Genomic DNA, 20,114 nt, shown 5'->3' with positions numbered 1-20,114 from the left:
GTGGCGGCGGGGCTGGGCAAGAGAGAATGAGAGCCAAGCAAAACAGGAAACCTCCTATAAAACCATCAGATTTCATGAGACTTATTCACTACCATGAGAACAGTATGGGAAACTGCCCCCATGATTCAGTTATCTCCCATGGCGTCCCTCCCACAACACATGGGAATTATGGGAGCTACAATTCAAGATGAGATTGGGGCCGGGCACAGCCGCTCATGCCTGTAATCCCAGCACTTTGGGAGGCTGAGGCAGGCAGATCACTTGAGGTCAGGAGTTCCAGACCAGCCTGGCCAATATGGTGAAACCCCGTCTGTACTAAAAATTACAAAAATTAGCCAGGCGTGGTGGTGGGTACCTGTAGTCCCAGCTACTCGGGAGGCTGACGCAAGAGAATCGCTTGAACCCAGGAGGCAGAGGTTGCAGTGAGCCGAGATTGCACCACTGCACTCCAGCCTGGGTGACAGAGCAAGACTCCATCTCAAAATAAATAAGAAAGAAGAAAAAGAAAGATGAGATTGGGTGGGGACACAGCCAAACCATATCAAGAAGTGTGAGCCCTCGTACTTTATTCTTCTTTTTCTGGATTGTTTTCAGTATTCTGGGTCCCTTGTAATTCCGGGTCCCATAGGAATTTTTGAATCAGCTTGTCAATTTGTACAAACAAGTCAGCTGAGATTCTAGTAGGAATTGCTTCGAATGTATAGCTCAGTTTGGGAAGTATTGCCATCTTAAAAATGTTAGGTCTTTCAATTTATGAATGTAGCATAGTTTTTCATTTATTTAGACCTTTAATTTCTTTCAACAATATTTAGTAGTTTTCAGAGTGTAAGTTTTGTACTTCATTTTTAAAAATTTATTCCAAAGTATGTTATTCTTTTTATGGCATTGGAAATAGAATTGTTATGCTCAATGTCATTTTCAGATTGTTTATTGCAAGCAGATAAAAATACAGTTCATTTCAGTATATTGATCTTACACCTTGCAAACTTTTTGACCTTATTTATTATTTTAGTAGATTTTTAGTGGATTCCTTAGGATTTTCTCTATATAAGATCATGCCATTCTTGTAAAGAGAAAGTTTTATTTCTTCCTTTGCAATTTGGATGTCTTAAATTTCCTTTTCTTGGCTAATTTCTCTGGCTAGAATATCTAGTACAATGTTGAGTGGATTTGACGAAAGTGGACATTCTTATCATTTTTCTAATCTTAAAAGGAAAGCTTGTAGTCTTTCATTGTATGTGTCATAGCCAGTTTTGTGTGACTATAACAGAATAGCAGAGACTAGCTAATTTATAATAAACAGAAATTTATTGACTCACAGTTTTTGAGGCTGGGAAGTTCAAGACCGAGGGGCAGCATCTGGTGAGGGCTTTCTTGCTGTATCATTCCATGGTGGAAGGGCAAAGAGAGGGCATGCATGAGAGACAGCAAGAGTTGGATGAACTCATTCTTTTATAAGGAACTCAATCTAGTGATAACAGCATTAATTTATTCATAAGGGCAATGCCCTCATGACCTAATCACTTCCTTTTAGGCCCCACATCTGAACACCTTGCATTGGGATTAAGTTTCCAAAATGTAATGCTCTGGGGGTACACATTTAAATGATGGCAGTGTGGGTTTTTCATAGATGCCCTTATCAAATTGAGGAAGTTCTCTTCTATTCCATGTTATTCAGGGTTTTATCACGAAGAAGTATTGCATTTTGTCAAATGCTCTTTCTGTGTTGATTAAGGTGGTCATTGATTGTTTGGTTTTTATTCTATTGATATGATGTATTACATTAATTGATTTTCAGATGTTCAACCAACTCTGCATCTCTCAGATAAATACCACTTGCCATGTTCTGTAATTCTTTGTATATGTTGCTACATTCAGTTTACTAGAATTTTCTTGAAGGTTTTTGCATCCATATAAATAAGACATCGTTCTATAGGTTTCTTGTGATGTCTTTGTCTAGCTTTGTTTGGAGTCAGGGTAATACTGGCCTCATGAAATGATTTGGAAAGTATTTCTTCCTCATCTGCTTTTTTTCTTGAAGAGTTTGTTAAGAATTTATAATTCCTCTTTGAATGTTTAGTAGAATTCAGCAGTGAAGATATCTGGGCCTAGGCTTATCTTTGTGGGTAGTCTTTTTATTACTTATTCAGTCTCTTCACTTGTTAAGGTTATCTATTACTTCCTGGGTCTGTGTTGGTAGTTTCTGTCTTCCTAGAAATTTGTCCATTTCATCTAAGTTATCTAATCTGTTGGCATATAATTGTCCTTAGTATTCCTTTATAAGCTGTTTAGTTCTGTAAAGTCTGTAGTAATTCTCCCTTCAATTTTTGATTCTAGTACTTGAGTCTTGCTCTTTTTCTGGTCAAACTAGCCAAGAGTTGTCAGTTTTCTGATCTTTTCAAAGAACTACCTTTTGGTTTTATTGATTTTGTCTATTGTTTTTCCATTCTCTGTTTTATTAATTTCTGTTCTAATGTTTATTATTTCCTTCTTTCTACTTGATTTGAGTTTAGTGTGCTCTTGTTTTTTGGTACCAACTCTGGATACTAGCCCTTCCCTTCTGGAGCTTGTTATTGTTATTTGCTTATCTGTTTAGTAATTGGCTGGATAATTTTAGTGAAGTATACCCCCCCCAGCACACACACAGTCCTAAATCTTTGATGTTGCCCCTCATTTAGGCACAACTTTGGGTGTGCCCACAATCACCCTGGAATGACTATGGTGGTACTGGCAGGGCTGTTATCCTCTTTCCTGGGCCACACCCAGCTGTTAAGTTCTACCAGTTGAAGGCCAATTATTCTATTGTTTACAACAACTCCCTAGGACAAGAATTCTTCTACAAATTTATCTAATCAGAGTGTGGTTCTTTTCAGGAAATAGTTTCTGAGGTCAGTGTTTGATATCTTTTTCGGACCACAGGAAGGCTCCTACCAGCTGTCTTATTCTCCAGTTCTCTCCTGCAAACTAGCCAGCCTATAGTCTTGGCTATATCTTCATTAGATTCATGAGTCTACTCCCAATTTTCTTTATCATAACCTCCAATGTTTTTTTAGAGTGTTTTTAGGTTTACACTTATCCATGCTCTCTTGCAAATGAAGTCAGCCTCTCTGAAAAGAGATTAGTAGCTATCTATTTTTATAGGCTGCTTCTCCCCTTAGGTAAAATCTCTGGGCTCTGGTAGGGACAATGGCAATTGTAGGAGCTGACTTGACTTTCTGCATGACTTTCACAACTGTAGGAGCTGAGTGCTAGGTGGAGAGGTGTCAGTAGCCTGAGGTCCTCTTGGTTTGCCTTTTCTGGTGTGGAACTACAATCTCAGAACTGAGAGAAGGGCTATTGGAGCTCTGGTATCCATAACACACCATGACCATGGTAGATCCTCTCTTCCATGAGTGGGGATTGGATGGAAGACAGGATCCCCATCTCTTGACCTCAGTCACCTGGAACTTATTCTCAGCCACAGACAGCTTAGGGACAAATGGGAAATGTTGAAGTCCTGTTCTCTTCAGAAGAAAGCCTGCTGGCTGGGAGCTGAGGGGAGAAGGAGTTCTGTGTTCTCAGCTGCAGCAGTGTGGAGTAGTCCCCAGATCACTAGGCTGGGTGGAAGAAGGACAGAGGGAAAGAGGGGATAGAGGGGGCAGTTTTTGTTCAGATATCACAGACTTGCTTTTTTTTTTTTTTTTAAACCAAATTTCTATAGATTTTCTTCAATAAATATTTCTTCATTTTCTGTTTTGCCCTTAGGAGCATTTCCAGAGGCTTTAAATGGTTCACCTGTTTTAATGCGACGGAGTCAACAGAGCACCTCATATTGTAATGCCAGAACTCAATCTCCCAATAATATATTTTATAATCATTATTTTATATAACCTTATATCTTTTAAAGAAGAGAGGAAAAGAGAACATAAATATCTTTATGGCTTTTAAAAAATAACCTTCTCATTTATCATTTTTTATTCTCACCATTTCTTTCTGTGTACTTGCGTTACCATTGGGTATCGTTTTCTTACTCCAGTACAGCTTCATTCTGACGCCCCTCCTATGTGGTGTTATTGTCATATGTATTAAATTTCTATATGTTATAGGCCCAACAATAAATTTTGTAGTTAATGTTCTTTTTTTTTTTTTTTTTTTTTTTGAGACGGAGTCTTGCTTTATCACCCAGGCTGGAGAGCAGTGGCACGATCTCGGCTCACTGCCACCTCTGCCTCCTGGGTTCAAGCAATTCTCCTGCCTCAGCCTCCAGAGTAGCTGGGAGTACAGGTGTGCACCACCACGCCTGGCTAATTTTTGTATTTTTGTAGAGATGGAGTTTTGCCATGTTGGCCAGGCTGTTCTTGAACTCCTGACCTCAGATGATCCGCCCACCTTGGCCTCCCAAAATGCTGGGATTACAGGCTTGAGCCACTGTGCCAAGCCTGTAGTTAATGTTCTATGCAATTGCTTTTTATTTTTTTATTTGATTTATTTTATTATTATTTTTTTGAGATGGAGTTTTGCTCTTGTTGCCCAGGCTGGAGTGTAATGGGGCGATCTCAGCTCACTGCAACCTCCACCTCCTGGGTTCAAGCAATTCTCCTGCCTCAGCCTCCCAAATAGCTGGGATTACAGGCATGTGACATCACTCCTGGCTAACTTTGTATTTTTAGTAGAGATAGGGTTTCTCCATGTTGGTCAGGCTGGTCTCGAACTCCCAACCTCAGGTGATCCGCCCACCTCAGCCTCCCAAAGTGCTGAGATTATAGGTGTGAACCACTGCACCCAGGCTGCAATTGCTTTTTAAATCAGTTAAGAGATAAAAGGCAAAGAAATATATTCCTTGTCACTACCTACACAATTAACCTTTAACACAATGCTTTGTTTTTCATGAAAATTCAAATTACTCTCTGGTGTCACTTTGATTTAGCCTGAAGAATTTCCTTTAGATTTTCTTGTAAGTCAGGTCTATTAGCAATGAATTCTTTCAGGTTTTTATTATATGGGAACATCATTATTTTGCCTTCATTTTTGAAAGATAGTTACTGAGTATATGATACTTGGTTGATGTATTTTTTTTTTTTCATTCGGCACTTTAAGCTTGTTATCCCACTGATTTTGTTCTCCATAGTTTTCTATTGAGAAGTTCACTGTTAGTCTTATTGGGGTTTCCTTTAGATATGATTAGTAGTGTTCTGCTGGATGCTCTCAAGATTTTTTCTTTATCTTTAGTTTTAATATTTTAAATATGATGTGTCTGGGTGTGGATCATTGAGTTTCTTCTACTGGAGTTTGTTGAACCTTTTGGATTTGTAAGTTAGCCTTGTCCATCAAATATGAGAAGCTTGTTGTCATTATTTTTCTAATTTTTTTGAGTCTCTATTTCCTCTCCTTATGGTACTTGTAATATATGTATGTTTGTGTGCTTAATGGTGTACCATATTTCTCTGAGACTCTGTTACTCTTTATTTTTTTTCTGTTCATTTTGTATAATCTCCATTCATCTGTATTCAAGTTTGTTGATTCTTTCTTCTGCCAACTTAAATCTACTCTTGAATTGCTCTAGTGAATATTTCATTTGGGTTATTCTATTTTCAACTCCAGAATGCTATCTTGTTCTCTTTATAATTTCTGTCTCTTTTTCTATTCTCTATTTGATGAATTTTTATCATACTTTTCTTTCATTCTTCAAGCATGCTTTCTTTCAGTTGTTTAAACATATTTATAATAGCTGCTTTATAGTCTTGGGTAAGTCCAACATTTGGACTCTGTCAAAAGCAGTTTCTTTTGCCTGCTTTTCTTCCTATGTATGGGCTGTGCTTTCCTCTTTGTTTCATATATTGTAATTTCTTTTGAAAACTGGACATTTAAAATAATATGTGATCTCTTTTCCGCATCAATGATATGTGTAGCAGCTTTAAGTAATGACCATCTCCCACCCCCACCCCCAATTTCTGGGACTTGTTGTTATTTGTTTGGTTGTCTGTGTATTTTTTGACTTGATAGTCTATTTCCACTAGTGTATGCAGCCTCTAACGTCCATGCCCCAATATTTTTTCTTTGTTCTTATTTTCTATCCTGTCTTCTTAGGGGTCACCCTTGGGTCCACATGAACCATTTAATCACCAAAGATTGTGATTACTCCCCTTAGCCAGTTAGACTCTTTACTTTTGAATGTATGTGTAGCTTTGAGTTTGTTTTCACAGTTGAGGGTGTTTATGATTTTTTTTTACATTTAGCCAGATGTTCTCTCTCTGGTCTTTTCTATGAGGGTGCAGCCTTGGGCATGCACACAATGTTCCAGACCACTAGGGATTAGTTTTACTTTGTTTTTAGACCTGAATTCCTAGAAGCAGCCCTTGGGTCCGAATAGCCTATTGTTCAGCCAGTGTTTCATCAGGAGTTGTGCAAAAGCCCCTTGATCTAATGGATCTGTGTGTGGCTTGGAGAATACTTTCAAGTCTGCCTTCCTCCTAACTCTGATTGCTTCTGAGTAGGTGTAGCCTAGCTTATGCACACAGGCTTTCAGACGTCCAGTGATGTTGGTGACCCCAGGAGGGCTCTGCTTGGCTATTTCTTTTTTTTCTTTTTTCTTTTTTTGAGATGGAGTCTTGCTCTGTCGCCTAGGCTGGAGTGCAGTGGCGCGATCTCGGCTCACTGCAAGCTCCACCTCCCAGGTTTACACCATTCTCCTGCCTCAGCCTCCCGAGTAGTTGGGACTACAGGTGCCCAACACCATGCCTGGCTAATTTTTTGTATTTTTAGTAGAGACGGGGTTTCACCATGTTAGCCAGGATGGTCTCAATCTCCTGACTTCGTGATCCGCCCGCCTCAGCCTCCCAAAGTGCTGGGATTTGGGCTGTCTATTTCTATGGCTCTGTCTTTTAAACTTCTGATCAGTTTGCATTTCACTAGTATCACAGAGCTACCAGCCTTCTTGAAATTGCTCACCAAGATCTCCATTGATTTAATAACATTGTCAGACATAAACTTCTCCATATTCTGTTCCAAATAAAGTCAATCCCCTCAGGCAGAACTGCTAAAGCCTTCTGTTTTTATTACCTGCCTCTCCCTCTGGGCAGAAGCTGTGGATCATTGCACTGGAGCTGAATGTAGCAAGAGCGGCCTGTTTCTTCCAGATTGACACCCCTATTATATGAGCAAGTCCTGGTATAGGGTATATTCATTTTCACACTGCTATAAAGAACTACCTGAGACTGTGTAATTTATGAAGAAAAAAGGTTTAATGGACTCACAGTTTCGCATGGCTGGGGAAGCCTCAGGAAACTTACAATCATCCAGAAGGTGAAGGGAAAGCAAGGAACATCTTACGTGGCAGCAGAAGAGAGAGAGAAAGTGAGGAAGTGCTACACTTTAAAACCATGAGCTCTTGTGAGAACTCACTCACTATCATGAGAACAGCATGGGGGAAACTGCCTCCATGATTCAGTCACCTCCCACCAGGTCCCTCCCTTGACTCATGGGGATTACAATTCAAGATGAGATTTGGGTGGGACACAGAGCCAAACCATATCATTCTGCCCCAGCCCCTCCCAAATCTCATGTCCTTTTCACATTTCAAAACCAATCATGCCTTCCTAACAATTCCCCAAAGTCTTAACTCATTCCAGCATTAACTCAAAAGCCCAATTCCAAAGTCCCATCTGAGACCAGGCAAGTTCCCTCTGCCTATGAGCCTGTAAAATCAAAAACAAGCTAGTTACTCTCAAGATACAATGCGGGTATGGGCATTGGGTAAATGTTCCCATTCCAAATAAGAGAAATTGGCCAAAACAAAGGGGCCACAGGCCCCATGCAAATCTGAAACCCAGAAGGGTATTCATTAAATCTTAAAGCTCCAAAACAATCTCCTTTGACTCCATGTCTCACATCCAGGGCATAGTGATGCAGGAGGGGCTCCCAAGGCCTTGGGCAGCTCCACCCCTGTGGCTCTGTAGGATACAGCCCCCATGGCTGCTTTCATGGGCTGGCATTGAATGCCTGTGGCTTTTGCAGGTTGTACAGTGCAAGCTGCCAGTGGATCTACCATTCTAGGGTCTGGAAGCTGTGGCCCTCTTCTCACAGCTCCAATAGGCAGTGCCCCAATGGGGACTCTGTGTGGGATCTCTGACCCCACGTTTCCCTTCCACACTGCCCTAGTAGAGGTTCTCCATGAGGGCTCTGCCCTGCAGCAAAATTCTGCCTGGACATCCAGGCATTTCCATACATCCTCTGAAATCTAGGCAGAGGTTCCAAAACCTCAGCTCTTATCTGCTGTGCACCTCTAGGCCCAACATCATGTGAAAGCCACCAAGGTTTGAGGCTTGCACCCTCTGAAGCAATGGCCTGAGCTGTATGTTGTTCCCTTTTAGCCATGGCTGGAGCTGGAGTGGCTGGGATGCAGCACACCATGTCCTGAGGCTGCACAATGCAGTGGGGCCTTGGGCCCCGCCCATGAAGCCATTTTTCCCTCCTAGGCCTCCAGGCTTGTGATGGGAGGGGCTGCCATGAAGATCTCTGAAATGCCTTGGAGATGTTTTCCCCATTGTCTTGGTGATTAGCATTTGGCTCCTCGTTACTTATGCAAATTTCTATAGCAGGCTTGAATTTCTCCCCAGAAAATGGGTTTTTCTTTTCTACTGCATGCTCAGGTTGCAAATTTTCCAAACTTTTATGCTCTGCTTCCCTTTTAAACATAAGTTCCAATTTCAAATCATCTCTTTGTGAATGCATATACTGTACGCTTTTAGAAAAGGCCAGGTCACTTCTTTAACACTTTGCTGCTCAGAAGTTTCTTCTGCCAGATACACTAAATCATCTCTTAAGTTCAAAGTTCCACAGACCTCTAGGGCAGGGGCAATGCCACCAGTCTCTTCGCTAAAGCATAGCAAGAGTGACCTTTGCTCCAGCTCCCAATAAGTTCTTCATTCTATCTGAGACCACCGCAGCGTGGACTTCATTGTCCATAACACCATCAATCAGCATGTTGGTCAAAACAATTCAACAAGTCTCTGGGAAGTTCCAAACTTCCCCACATCTTCCTGTCTCTTCTGAGCCCTCCAAACTGTTCCAACCTCTGCCTGTTACCCAGTTCCAAAGTCACTTCCACATTTTCAGGTTATCTTTATAGCAGTGCCGCACTCCCAGTACCAATTTTCTATATTAGTCTGTTTTCACACTGCTATAAAGAACTACCTGAGACTGGGTAATTTATGAAGAAGAAAGGTTTAATTGACTCACAGTTCCACATGGCTGGGTAGGCCTCAGGAAACTTACAATTATGGCAGAAGGTGAAGGAAAAGCAAGGCACATCTTACATAGCAGCAGGAAAGAGAGAGCAGAAGTGCCCCACTTTAAAACTGTCAGCTCTTGTGAGAACTCACTATCACAAGAACAGCATGGGAGAGACTGCCCTCATGGTCCAATTACCTCCTACCAGGTCCCTCCCTTAACACGTGGGGATTACAATTTGAGATGAGATTTGGGTGGGAACACAGAGCCAAACCATATCAGAGGGAGATATGGCCCTGATACTCTCTGCTTGCACCTCCCACCATGGAACCTATGCCCTATGAACAAGTTGTGGTGAGGTGATTGGAGCCTTAGTATTCTTGGCCTGCTTTGCCAGAGCAGAGCCCTTGGCTTATGAGTGGAGTGAGGTGGGGGAAAAAGACCCAGTCCATTCAGCTGCACCTTCCTAGAACAGCACTTTCATAACAAGGGCCTACTGAGGATAAGAGGTGCCAGTGGATTCCCCTTCTGGGGTGAAATCCTAGAACAACCTTAGCCTGGGTCTTAGCCTTGACTATGAGCTGGGGATAAAGGGAGCCTTCCTCTTTTCTTAGCCACATCTGCCTTGTATCCATAAAACTGGGATAGAGATGGGTTAGGAACAGGTCATGTCTCAAATGCCACTGACTCCTATTGTTCTTACCAAAATTCACTAAGTTTACTTGAATAAACATTTCTTCACTTTCCATAAGCCATTAGGACAATTTCCAGAGACTTTAAATGGGAGAGGATCCACCGAGCTCCTCATATCCCTATTCTGGAAGTTCTATTAGCAGTGATTTCTTATATACGATACCAAAGGCATAAGTGATGAAAAGATGGGTAAATATTGGACTTAGTCAAAATTAGAAACTTTTGTTCTTTAAAAGACACTGTCTAGAAACTGAAAGGGGGCCGGGCATGGTGGTTCATGCCTGTAAACCCCGCCCTTTGGGAGGCTGAGGCAGGCGGATCACCTGAGGTCCGGAGTTCGAGACCAGCCTGACCAACATGGAGAAACCCCATCTCTACTAAAAATACAAAAAAAAAAAAATAGCCAGATATGGTGGCATATGCCTGTCATCCCAGCTACTCGGGAGGCTGAGGCAGGAGAATCACTTGAACCCAGGAGGCGGAGGTTGCAGTGAGCCAAGATCACGCCGTTGCACTCCAGCCTGGGCAACAAGAGTGAAGCTCTGTCTAGAAAAAAAGAAAGAAAGAAAGAAACTGAAAGGACAATTTATATTAGTTTTCTATTGCTGTTATAGTAAATTGCCACAAACTTAGTAGCTTAAAACAATACAAATTTATCATTTTACAGTTCTGTACATTAGAAATATGACATGGGTCTCACTGGGCTAAAACCAACATGTCATCAGGGCTCATTTTTTTCTGGAGGCTCAAGGAGAGAACTTCCTTGCCTTTTTTAGCTTCTAGAGGTTGCCCATATTCCTTGGCTCCTGGCTCTCTTCTTCCATCTTCACGGAGAGTTTATAGGCTTTAAAAGGCCATGCTGTAACAGGCAAGTGAGAACAGGCTTTAGTGCTGTGGGATGGGATATTGGCATTGAGCGGGGTAAGGGTGATTAGGTTTTAATGGGATGGTAAGGGGTGCATCATCCATCACCAAGGAGGGAGTAGAGGTGTCCTACACTTGTGGATTAAGGTGGGGAGATACAAGGAGAGGATGTGAAGGAGGCTTTGAACTGGGGGAAAAGGTGGCAATGAGGTGTAGCTGTAACCTAGGAATAGTCAGGGAAGCAGATAATTTAGTTAAAATGTCTCGACCTAATAAGGGAACTGGGCAGGTGGGGATAACTAAAAAGGAGTGCATAAAAGAATGTTGTCCAATTTGGCACCAGAGTTGGGGAGTTTTAAGAGGTTTAGAAGCCTGGCCGTCAATACCCACAACAGTTACGGAGGCAAGGGAAACAGGCCCTTGAAAAGAAGGTGATGTGAAGTTGGTAGCCTCTGTATTGATTAAGAAGGGGACGGACTTACCCTCCACTGTAAGAATTACCATGGGCTCAGAGGCCTGACAAGAACATGGACTGACTGTATATGAGCTCAAAGCTCTGATCATCAGCACCTGCTATAGCCCCAGCATACCCTCAAGGTGTGGACTCTGCCCTCTAACCAAGGAAATTAAAGCATCAGAATGAACCAAAAGCATTTAATGGGTAAAGGCAGCCATCAGTACACTCATAGGAAGCCCACACTCCTAAAGAACAGGAGGGTCTTGCAAAAACCTCCCAGGCTTGTTTGTTTCTCCCTCTGTTTCTCTCTCTCTCTCTCTCTCTCTCTCTCTCTCTCTCTCTCTCTCTCTCTCTCCCCCCCTCCCTCGCTCCCTCCCTCCCTCCCTCCTTCCTTCCCTCCCTCCCCCTCTCCCCCTCCTCCCCCCCTCCCCACCCCCAACATTTCTGAAATAGAGCCCAGATGAGAAACCTGCTCATGTGTATGTCTGTCCCATTTAAGAATAGAAGATTCTGACTCATGGGCAATTTCATTCCTGAAATTCCAATTGCAGAAAAAAGATTAGCAGAACAGGTTTTATTTCATTTTCTATCCCCCTCCCTTTCCATCATTTCCCTTGAGATCGCATATGTCAGTAAGTAGCATGTACAGAAGCACTGATCATTTCTTAATGAATACCTTTACAGTTTCTTTTTGATGACAATGGGAATGTTCTAAAATTAGGTTGTGATGATGGTTGTACAACTCTTTAAATATACTAAAAAATCATTGCATGTCACTTAAATGGATGAATTTTATGGTATGGTAATTTTATTGTGTGTAAATTATATCTCAATAAAGCTATAAATTAAGAAACAATCAGTGCTTCCCTACATGCTACTTATTGATGTATGCTATCTCAAGGGAAATGATGGAAAGGGAGGATAGAAAATAAAATAAAACCTGCTCTCCTAATCTTTTTTCTGCAGTTGAGATTTCTGGAATGAAATTGCCCATGAGTCAGAATCTACTGTTCTCAGATGGGACAGACATACACATGAACAGGTTTTTCATCTGGGTTCTATTTCAGAAATTCATGGAGAGAGAGAGAGAGAGAGATGAAAGGAAGGATGGATGGAAGGAAGGAAGCAGGCCTGGAAGGCTTTTGCAAGACCCTCCTGTTGTTTAGGAGTGTGGGATTCCCATGAGTGTATTGCTGGCTGCCTTTACCCATTAAATGCTTTTGGTTCATTTTAATGCTTTAATTTCCTTGGTTAAAGGGAGAGTCTACATGGCTGTGCTGGGGTTTTAGCAGGTACTGATGACCAGAGGAAAATCTACTGAGTGCTAAATGCAAACAAGTCAAGGACTGAAGCTGGCCTGAGAGTCAGGGGCCCCTTCCCTTAGGTAGGTTTTTGCCTAACTTCTCTATGTTTGCTTTAGCTGAAGCCCCACCCCCAGCAGCTACATTCCCTGGCCTTCCCAGAACATTGCTATGGGCCCCCGTACTAGATTTCCCTCCTTCCTCTGGACTTCTCTAGAAACATCTTTTCTGCATTGCTGCAAACTTTCATTTTAACTCCCTCTCTGCTATTACTTAACTCAAGGACAGAGGAAATAGCTGCAGTCCAGAAACAGAATAAAACAAAGAAGAAAGAAAGAGAAGAAGCCCCAAACTCCTCCCAAATCTTTAAGAAAACAATCCTGTAGGATTTGGTTGGGAATTGCCATGCAATGTGGGGAATGTGAAACATGTGCTAATCATGGCCCTTTCAGCTTGGATCCTACCTGACTTCTCTCCACCACCCCCAGCCAGCTGGGCTAGGCTAGGCCCAGGGGAGCCACAAAGCCACCAGCTTAGAAAATGGAGACAAATGAGGAGGCCCCAGAGGACAAAGCAAGACTTGTTACTAGTTTTGAGGCCAAAGCAACACATACAGTATTTAAGGGTTATGGGGGTAGATGCTGCAAAGCCTGGAATCCTAGCTTTGAGCTTAAAGCTTGAGGCTGATTTGCAGTGACTGTGTCAGTGGTGTTTGAACCAGAGCAACTCCATCTTGAATAGAAGCTGGGTAAAATGAGGCTGAGACCTGCTGGGCTGCATTCCCAGGAGGTTAAGGCATTCTTAGTCACAGGATGAGGCAGGAGGTCGGCACAAGATACAGGTCCTAAAGACCTTGTGATAAAACAGGTTGCCCTAAAGAAGCCAGTTAAAACCCACCAAAACCAAGATGGCAACCAGAGTGACCTCTGGTTGTCCTCACTGTTACTCTCCAACCAGCACCATGACAGTTTACAAATGCCATGGCAACATCAGGACATTACCCTATATGGTCTAAAAAGGGGAGGCATGAATAATCCACCCGTTGTTGAGCATATCATCAAGAAATAACCATAAAAATGGGCAACCAGCAGCCCTCAGGGCTGCTCTGCCTACAGATTAGCCATTCCTTATTCCTTTACGTCCTTAATAAACCTGCTTTCACTTTACAGACTCACTCTGAATTCTTTCTTGTGCAAGATCCAAGAACCCTCTCTTGGGGTCTGGATCCAGACCCCTTTCTGGTAACGACTGTTCTGGAGTCAGTAGTTTCTGAGCTAGGCCTCACTTGGTTCACCACCATGACTCTTGCCTTGATTATTGCCAGATTTTCCTGGCTCAGTGTCCCAGCATGCAGTCAGTGCCACAGTGATCTTTTCAAAACAGAGATCAGAGATCTGATATCAGTACTCCCTCTCTTCCAGTCTTTCTCATCTCCAGGAGAAAACCCACATTCCCTAACATGGCATATGAAACGAAACCCTTTATAATCTGGCCTTAGTTGCTCTCGCTTCATATTCTATCACCAGTCCTCACCCTCAGGTGATCCCACAAAACTATTTATATTTTCTTGAACATTTTTTTTTCTTCCCCACATCAGTGCCCTTCCATCTGCTATTCCTTCAGCCAGGAATGAATGCGCTTTCAATCTTTTTCTCCATTAGGTTATAATCCCGCTCTTCATTTAAGACTAAATGCCTCTATGAAAACTTAGGCTTGCTAGGGAGGGGTTTTCAGCTTTCTTCTTGTTGCCAGATCTCACTGAACATACCTTGGGAAGGCAGAGTTGTGCAATGGAAAGAACCTACATGATAGAGTCAGACAGACTGTGGGATGATGAGTAAAAGACTTAATCTCTCAGTTTCTTCATCTGTAAAATGGGAGTATGAATCACTACAAGGCAAAAAGGTTTATATTGGTAAGTGCCAAGCACAGTACTTAATACATAGTAGGTACTTGGGCAATATTGTATGTTGTAGAAGAAATAGAAAAATGATTCCTTTACTCTCAGTTGGGGACTCTAAGGAGGAGTTTCTCACCAGACAACCAAGTGGATGGTGTTCCCTGGGGCCTGTTTACCTGTCTTCTTGGGGTTCACCTGCCTTTGGCCACCCTCATGTCTAAATGATATTTTGCAATTATCCTGCCTTGTTGGGAGCAGCCATCAGCTGCTTTCCCATCCATGTCCCTTAAAAATCTGTGTGGGCAGTCATTAGAGGAGAGGGAAGAAATTTTCACATCCCCTTCTTTTCTTCCCCATGTCCTTGTCTTGCCCCCAAGCCTCAGATTGTCTAGCAGTCACTTCATGTCGGCCTTACCCCTTCCTGCAAACATGCTCCCCCTAGTCTTTTTTCTGCAATTGAGATTTCAGAAACGAAATTGCCTATGAGTGGGAATCTGCTGTTCTCAGATTGGAATGGACATACACATTAGCTGGTTTCTCATCTGGACTCTATTTCAGAAATGTACACAAGATGTCAAAAATATACCACTTGGAATCCGAGCAATATTTATTTTGAAAAAATTAGGGAAAAAAGTTTCCTTGCTTCAATTCCTACTGGAATGTAAAATAACTATGTGCTGATGCTGCATTTTGACAGCATTGAGTTAGTTACCCTCAGGGTCACTAGATGAGTGGTGCACAGACACACACACACACACACACATGTGTGCACACACACAAACACATATATTCAGAGTGCTTTGTTGTTGACTGGAAATTGCAGACAGTCTGATGCCAGAGTTAGGCTTTAATGGACCAAGCCATACATTAACAACACTTTAGTAAGTGTTCCCTTATGTGCCAAATCTTGTGCTAGGCGGGGAGAAGAAAAGGACAAGTCACAGATGGAGTAATCTGAACACAACAACAGAGCATAAAGCACTAACACATTAATACTGAGAGTAAATATTTAAAGAAAAAGGGGTTGAGGTTACTGAACTATAGTTACCAGGGAAAATTTCCTGGAGGGAATGGTGAGACCTGAGCAAGGACTTGGAAGATAAAATTGGCGACTCTGATTTATCCACAGAATTCTCTTAGAAATGACTATTAGAATAGATAGAATGAATATTAGTTTGCAGGAGGTGGAAACAAAAATGACCTGAAATTGTATCTGAAGGAGGTTATATGGAAAAGATTGAGAGGAACATGGGACCAAGAAGTAGAAGGCATCTTAGTCGTAGAGTCACTACTGACTCATTGTGAATGACCTTAGGCAAGTCCTTTCTCTTTGAAGGACTTTTCCCGTCTCTACATTGGAGCTAAATAATATCAGCCTTACTGACCTCCTAGGACTATTGTTAAGAGAACAAATGAGATAATTGTGTGACTGTGCTTGGAAAAATAGAGAAGACTATCCAAAAATATAGTTTGGGTTTATGAAGGCAGAGTTTATACCGTAGCCACTCTCTTGCAGCTGGGAATAGGATGACCTCAGTATTTGAATGAATTTTTCTTGGCAGGCCTCTTGCCTGCCATAATTACAGCCTGCCAGCCACTAGTGGAGTATACATACTGAAGCAGGATCTGCACACAAGCATGCATGTGTGTGTGTAAGTTTGCATTGGGCTAGGAGATTGTAGCCATGAGAATAAAAAGACAGGAGAATTCTTAGGAACCAAGGAGATCTATAGAAATGGAGATTTATGTAATCATCTTTGGGCCTGCCACTTCAGTAATTCAGGACATCATCCATCTTCCTTGGTATATTACAAAGCCTTCCTACTTATCTGCCTGACTTCATGCTGCCCCAATCTAGCCCATCTTCCACACTGCTGCTAAAGTGTGTTTCCAACCCGATGATATTTTAGGGCTCCTGCATGACCACAAGGTAGCACTCATGCTCATTCACATGACATAGAAGCAGGGCTGTATTTAACTAGTATTCACTGATATGACCACACTTCTTGTTAAAATTATGGGATCCTTTGATACCAGCTGCTTCTTTGAGCCTCTTCAAGACCCCTCCTGCTGCCCCAGCTGCCCCTCCCAACCCTTGGACCCAGCCACTAAAGGGTTAGTGCCCAGCACAGCAAGAGACCTGGAGGACATTGTTTCATGCACTGACCTGCATCTATTCTGCTTTGTTGGTGCTGCTGCTGCTATACTGGTTTTTATATATGTTTAGGACTACTTTTGCATTCATGATTCATCTCATCCCAGCACATGTTTCCAGCTTATCTCTCACAACTTTTCCACACAGATATCAGCAACATTGAAATTATCATATTCCATATCTGGATTTATATGTCTGTCTCTACCACAATACTGGGAACCCTTTGAGAGTAGGGACAAGTGGCTTCCTCACCAATGTAGCCCCAAAGCCAAGCTCTGGACCCAGCACACAGTGGACACTCAGTATATGTTTGTTGCTTATCATAGAGGATGTTGGTAGATGGAGCCATTCTGTTTGTAATCCTTTAAAAACCTCCAGGATCTAGGCCAGAACCTGGTGCAGGGCGCTTTCTTGGTCTTCATGCAGACCTCATGAATGTTACTCACATTTCCAGTGTCCTTGGAAGGGAGGGAAAGAGCAAGTATTATTTCCATTCTATTACTGGGGAAATGGAGGTATTCCAAGAGTACATCTCAGCCACACAATGAATGTTTAATGGAACTGAGACATAAAGTCATCTCTCTGGAACTTTTCCTTACCCACAGTGCTGGAAAGCCTTTTGGGATTTGGGGTGAAAACTGCTGCCCTAATGTGAGTAATTGAAGACTGCTGCCTTCTGGGGAGATGCTGGCTTGCCGTCTTTTTAAGTGGGCTGAAGGACTATCTGGTGGAAGTGATGTAAATGTTCTTGCCCCTTCTCTCCTAGCACTGCCAAGAGAGACACTGGTGTGTGGGGTTGAAGTGGAGAATACATTAAATCTCTTCTGATTTGGTTGCTTGGCTTCTGCTGCAACCAATTAACATGGCTTCAAGCCAGGTATGGTGGTTCACGCCTGTAATCCCAGCACTTTGGGAGGCCGAGGTGGGCAGATCACGAGGTCAAGAGATAGATCGAGACCATCCTGGCCAACATGGTAAAACCCCATCTCTACTAAAAATACAAAAACTTATCTGGGTGTGGTGGCGGGTGCCTGTAGTCCCAGCTACTGGGGAGGCTGAGGTAGGAGAATCACTTGAACACGGGAGGCGGAGCTTGCAGTGAGCTGAGATCGCACCAATGCACTCCAGCCTGGTGATGGAGCGAGACTCCATCTCAAACAAACAAAAAAACCATGGCTTTACAACTGGTGGTCCCTTCACCAACAAGTTAACTTTCATTTCAGGAAATCCTCTGGCACCCTTTCTCTGAGATGGATCCTCCTTACCCCTACAAGAATAGTCCCTTGTAGCAAGCCAGCCTGGAAGTGCTGTAGAGAAGGCCAGACTGGGAGAATGACTGGAGCCCTATCTTTAAGAAATTTAGTCTTCCTGGGAAGCAGGCATCGTACGTCAGGTATGACTTAGGTTGCAAGTAACTGAAACCCAAACTCTAACTGGCTTAAACAATTAGGAAATGTATTATCTCACATAACAAGAATTCTAGGGAAGAGGCAGGCTTTAAGATTGGTTGATTCAGCTGTTCATAATGACTGTCAGCGGGTATCAAGGTAAATCATTACTTTGTTCTCCAGCTGAAGTGAGAGGAACCTAACAACAAGTAAGTCTGGGAAACCATGTAGGTGTCAAAGTTTCTCAGTTCTATCTTTATAAAAAGGAGAGAAACATGGGCACTGCAAAACAATAGGGTAGATTCAAAGTATCCACTGAGTTCATATTAGCTGTGTGGCCTTGGACAGTCAGTTAATTGCTCCAAGCCAATTCCCTTATGTGTCAAATGGCAGTTGTTATATTTGACTTGCTTCTAAACAGGCTGCTGGTAGGGGTCATGTGAAATAATGTGAAGACATTTGGTAAGTCACATAAGGTGCCATATACCTTTGAAACCTTTGTAAAAAAATTATTTTTAATTGACATAAAAATTATATTATTTATGGTGTACAACAGGATGTATTGAAATATGTAAACACTGTGGAAAGGCTAAATTGAGCGAATTAAAATATACATTACCTCACATACCTGTCATTTTTGTGGTGAGAACACTTAAAATCTCTGTGATTTTCAAGAATATGATACATTGTTCTAACTATAGTCACTATGTTGTACATCTCTTGAACTTATTCCTCCTGTCTAACTGAAATTTTGTATCCTTTGACCAATATCTTCCCCAAACCCCCTTCCCCCTGCTTATCTGCCCCCACCCCTGGCAAACACCATTCTACTCTTTGATTCCAATAGTTCTAATAAGCTCTCACATGAGTGAAATCATGCATATTTGTCTTTCTGTGCCTGGCTTATTTCACCTAACATAATGTCCTCCAGGTTCGTCTATGTTGCCACAAATGATGGGATTTCCTTCATTTTTAAGGTTGAATAGTGTTTCATTGTATATATCTACTACATTTTCTTTTATCCATTCATCCATTGATGGACACTTAGTATCTTGGCTATTGTGAATGATGCTACCATGAACATGATTGTGCAGATATCTCTTCAAGATACTGAATTCCTTTTTTTTTTTTCCTTTGGAATATATACGCAGAAGTAGGATGATTAGATCATAGGGTAGTTTTATTTTAATTATTTGAGGAACCTTGATACCGTTTTTCATAATGGCCGTACTAATTTACATTCCCACCACCGCTGTGCAAGCCTCACCACAGCACCTCACCACCACCTTTCCTCCGCAGCACCTCACCACCACCTTTCCCCCGCAGCACCTCACCACCACCTTTCCCCCGCAGCACCTCACCACCACCTTTCCCCCGCAGCACCTCACCACCACCTTTCCTCCGCAGCACCTCACCACCACCTTTCCTCCACAGCCTCACCAACACTTCACTCTTGTTTTTTTGATAATAGCCATCCTAACAGGTAAGAAGTGATATTTCGTTGTGATTTTGATTTGTATTTCCCTGATGATTGGTGATGTTGAGCATATTTTTATATGCCTGCTGGGCATTTGCCATGTCTTCTTTTGAGGAATGTTTTGGCAGTTATTTTGCCCATTTTAAATCAGATTATTTGTTTTCTGAGGCCTTTTAAAAATTACTATCATCAGACATAACACCTACTGTGTAAAAGGCACGGTTAGATTGAAAGTTTAAAATAAAACCTAGGTACTAACCTTAAGTTTCCCCAAACAGTGCAACACACATCTACTAAGCACCCATAGGTGTTGGGGACGCAGGTATGAGAGAGACCCCCTGCCCAGTAAAGCAGGGGAGACAGACTTATGAACAGACAACTTCAGTACAACTTGGTAAGTGAACACAAGAGTAGAGGTGTGTGCAGAGTGCTCTGGGAGTGCACAGGCCTTACTAATGTAACCAGGCTTCACAGGGAAGGGGTAGGCAGAATGTCAGGAGTGTATCAAGCAATAAGAGGGATATGAAAAAAACCGTATAACATAGAAACATATATAAGCAAAGCCCCCAAACAGCCTTCTTATTTTGTATTTTAGGGACACACTAAGGGGTACAGTCTATAGAAAACAATGAGTAAACAACAGTGTAATGAACTTTTTTCTCCCTCCTCTCC

At 42.3% G+C, this 20,114-nt stretch overlaps 1 protein-coding gene across 6 annotated transcripts in view; it reads left to right on the top strand.

The window, feature by feature from the left end:
• Nucleotides 1-20,114, top strand: part of SHROOM4 (shroom family member 4) — a 283,821-nt gene that overhangs the window by 78,409 nt on the left and 185,298 nt on the right. Inside the window, exon 2 of one of the 6 annotated variants that reach the window (XM_063660274.1) lies at nt 17,801-17,970. The exons of the other annotated variants lie outside the window; for them this stretch is intronic. The gene's annotated coding sequence lies outside the window, so the exon portion shown is untranslated. The remainder of the gene's footprint in view (nt 1-17,800; nt 17,971-20,114) is intronic. 6 annotated transcript variants of the gene reach the window in all.

This window comes from Pongo pygmaeus, chromosome X (assembly GCF_028885625.2).
Source record: "Pongo pygmaeus isolate AG05252 chromosome X, NHGRI_mPonPyg2-v2.0_pri, whole genome shotgun sequence".
In the NCBI taxonomy this organism is placed as follows: Eukaryota; Metazoa; Chordata; class Mammalia; order Primates; family Hominidae; genus Pongo; species Pongo pygmaeus.
Note: the sequence above shows the minus strand (reverse complement) of the source record. Positions and strands in the feature narration are given on the sequence as shown.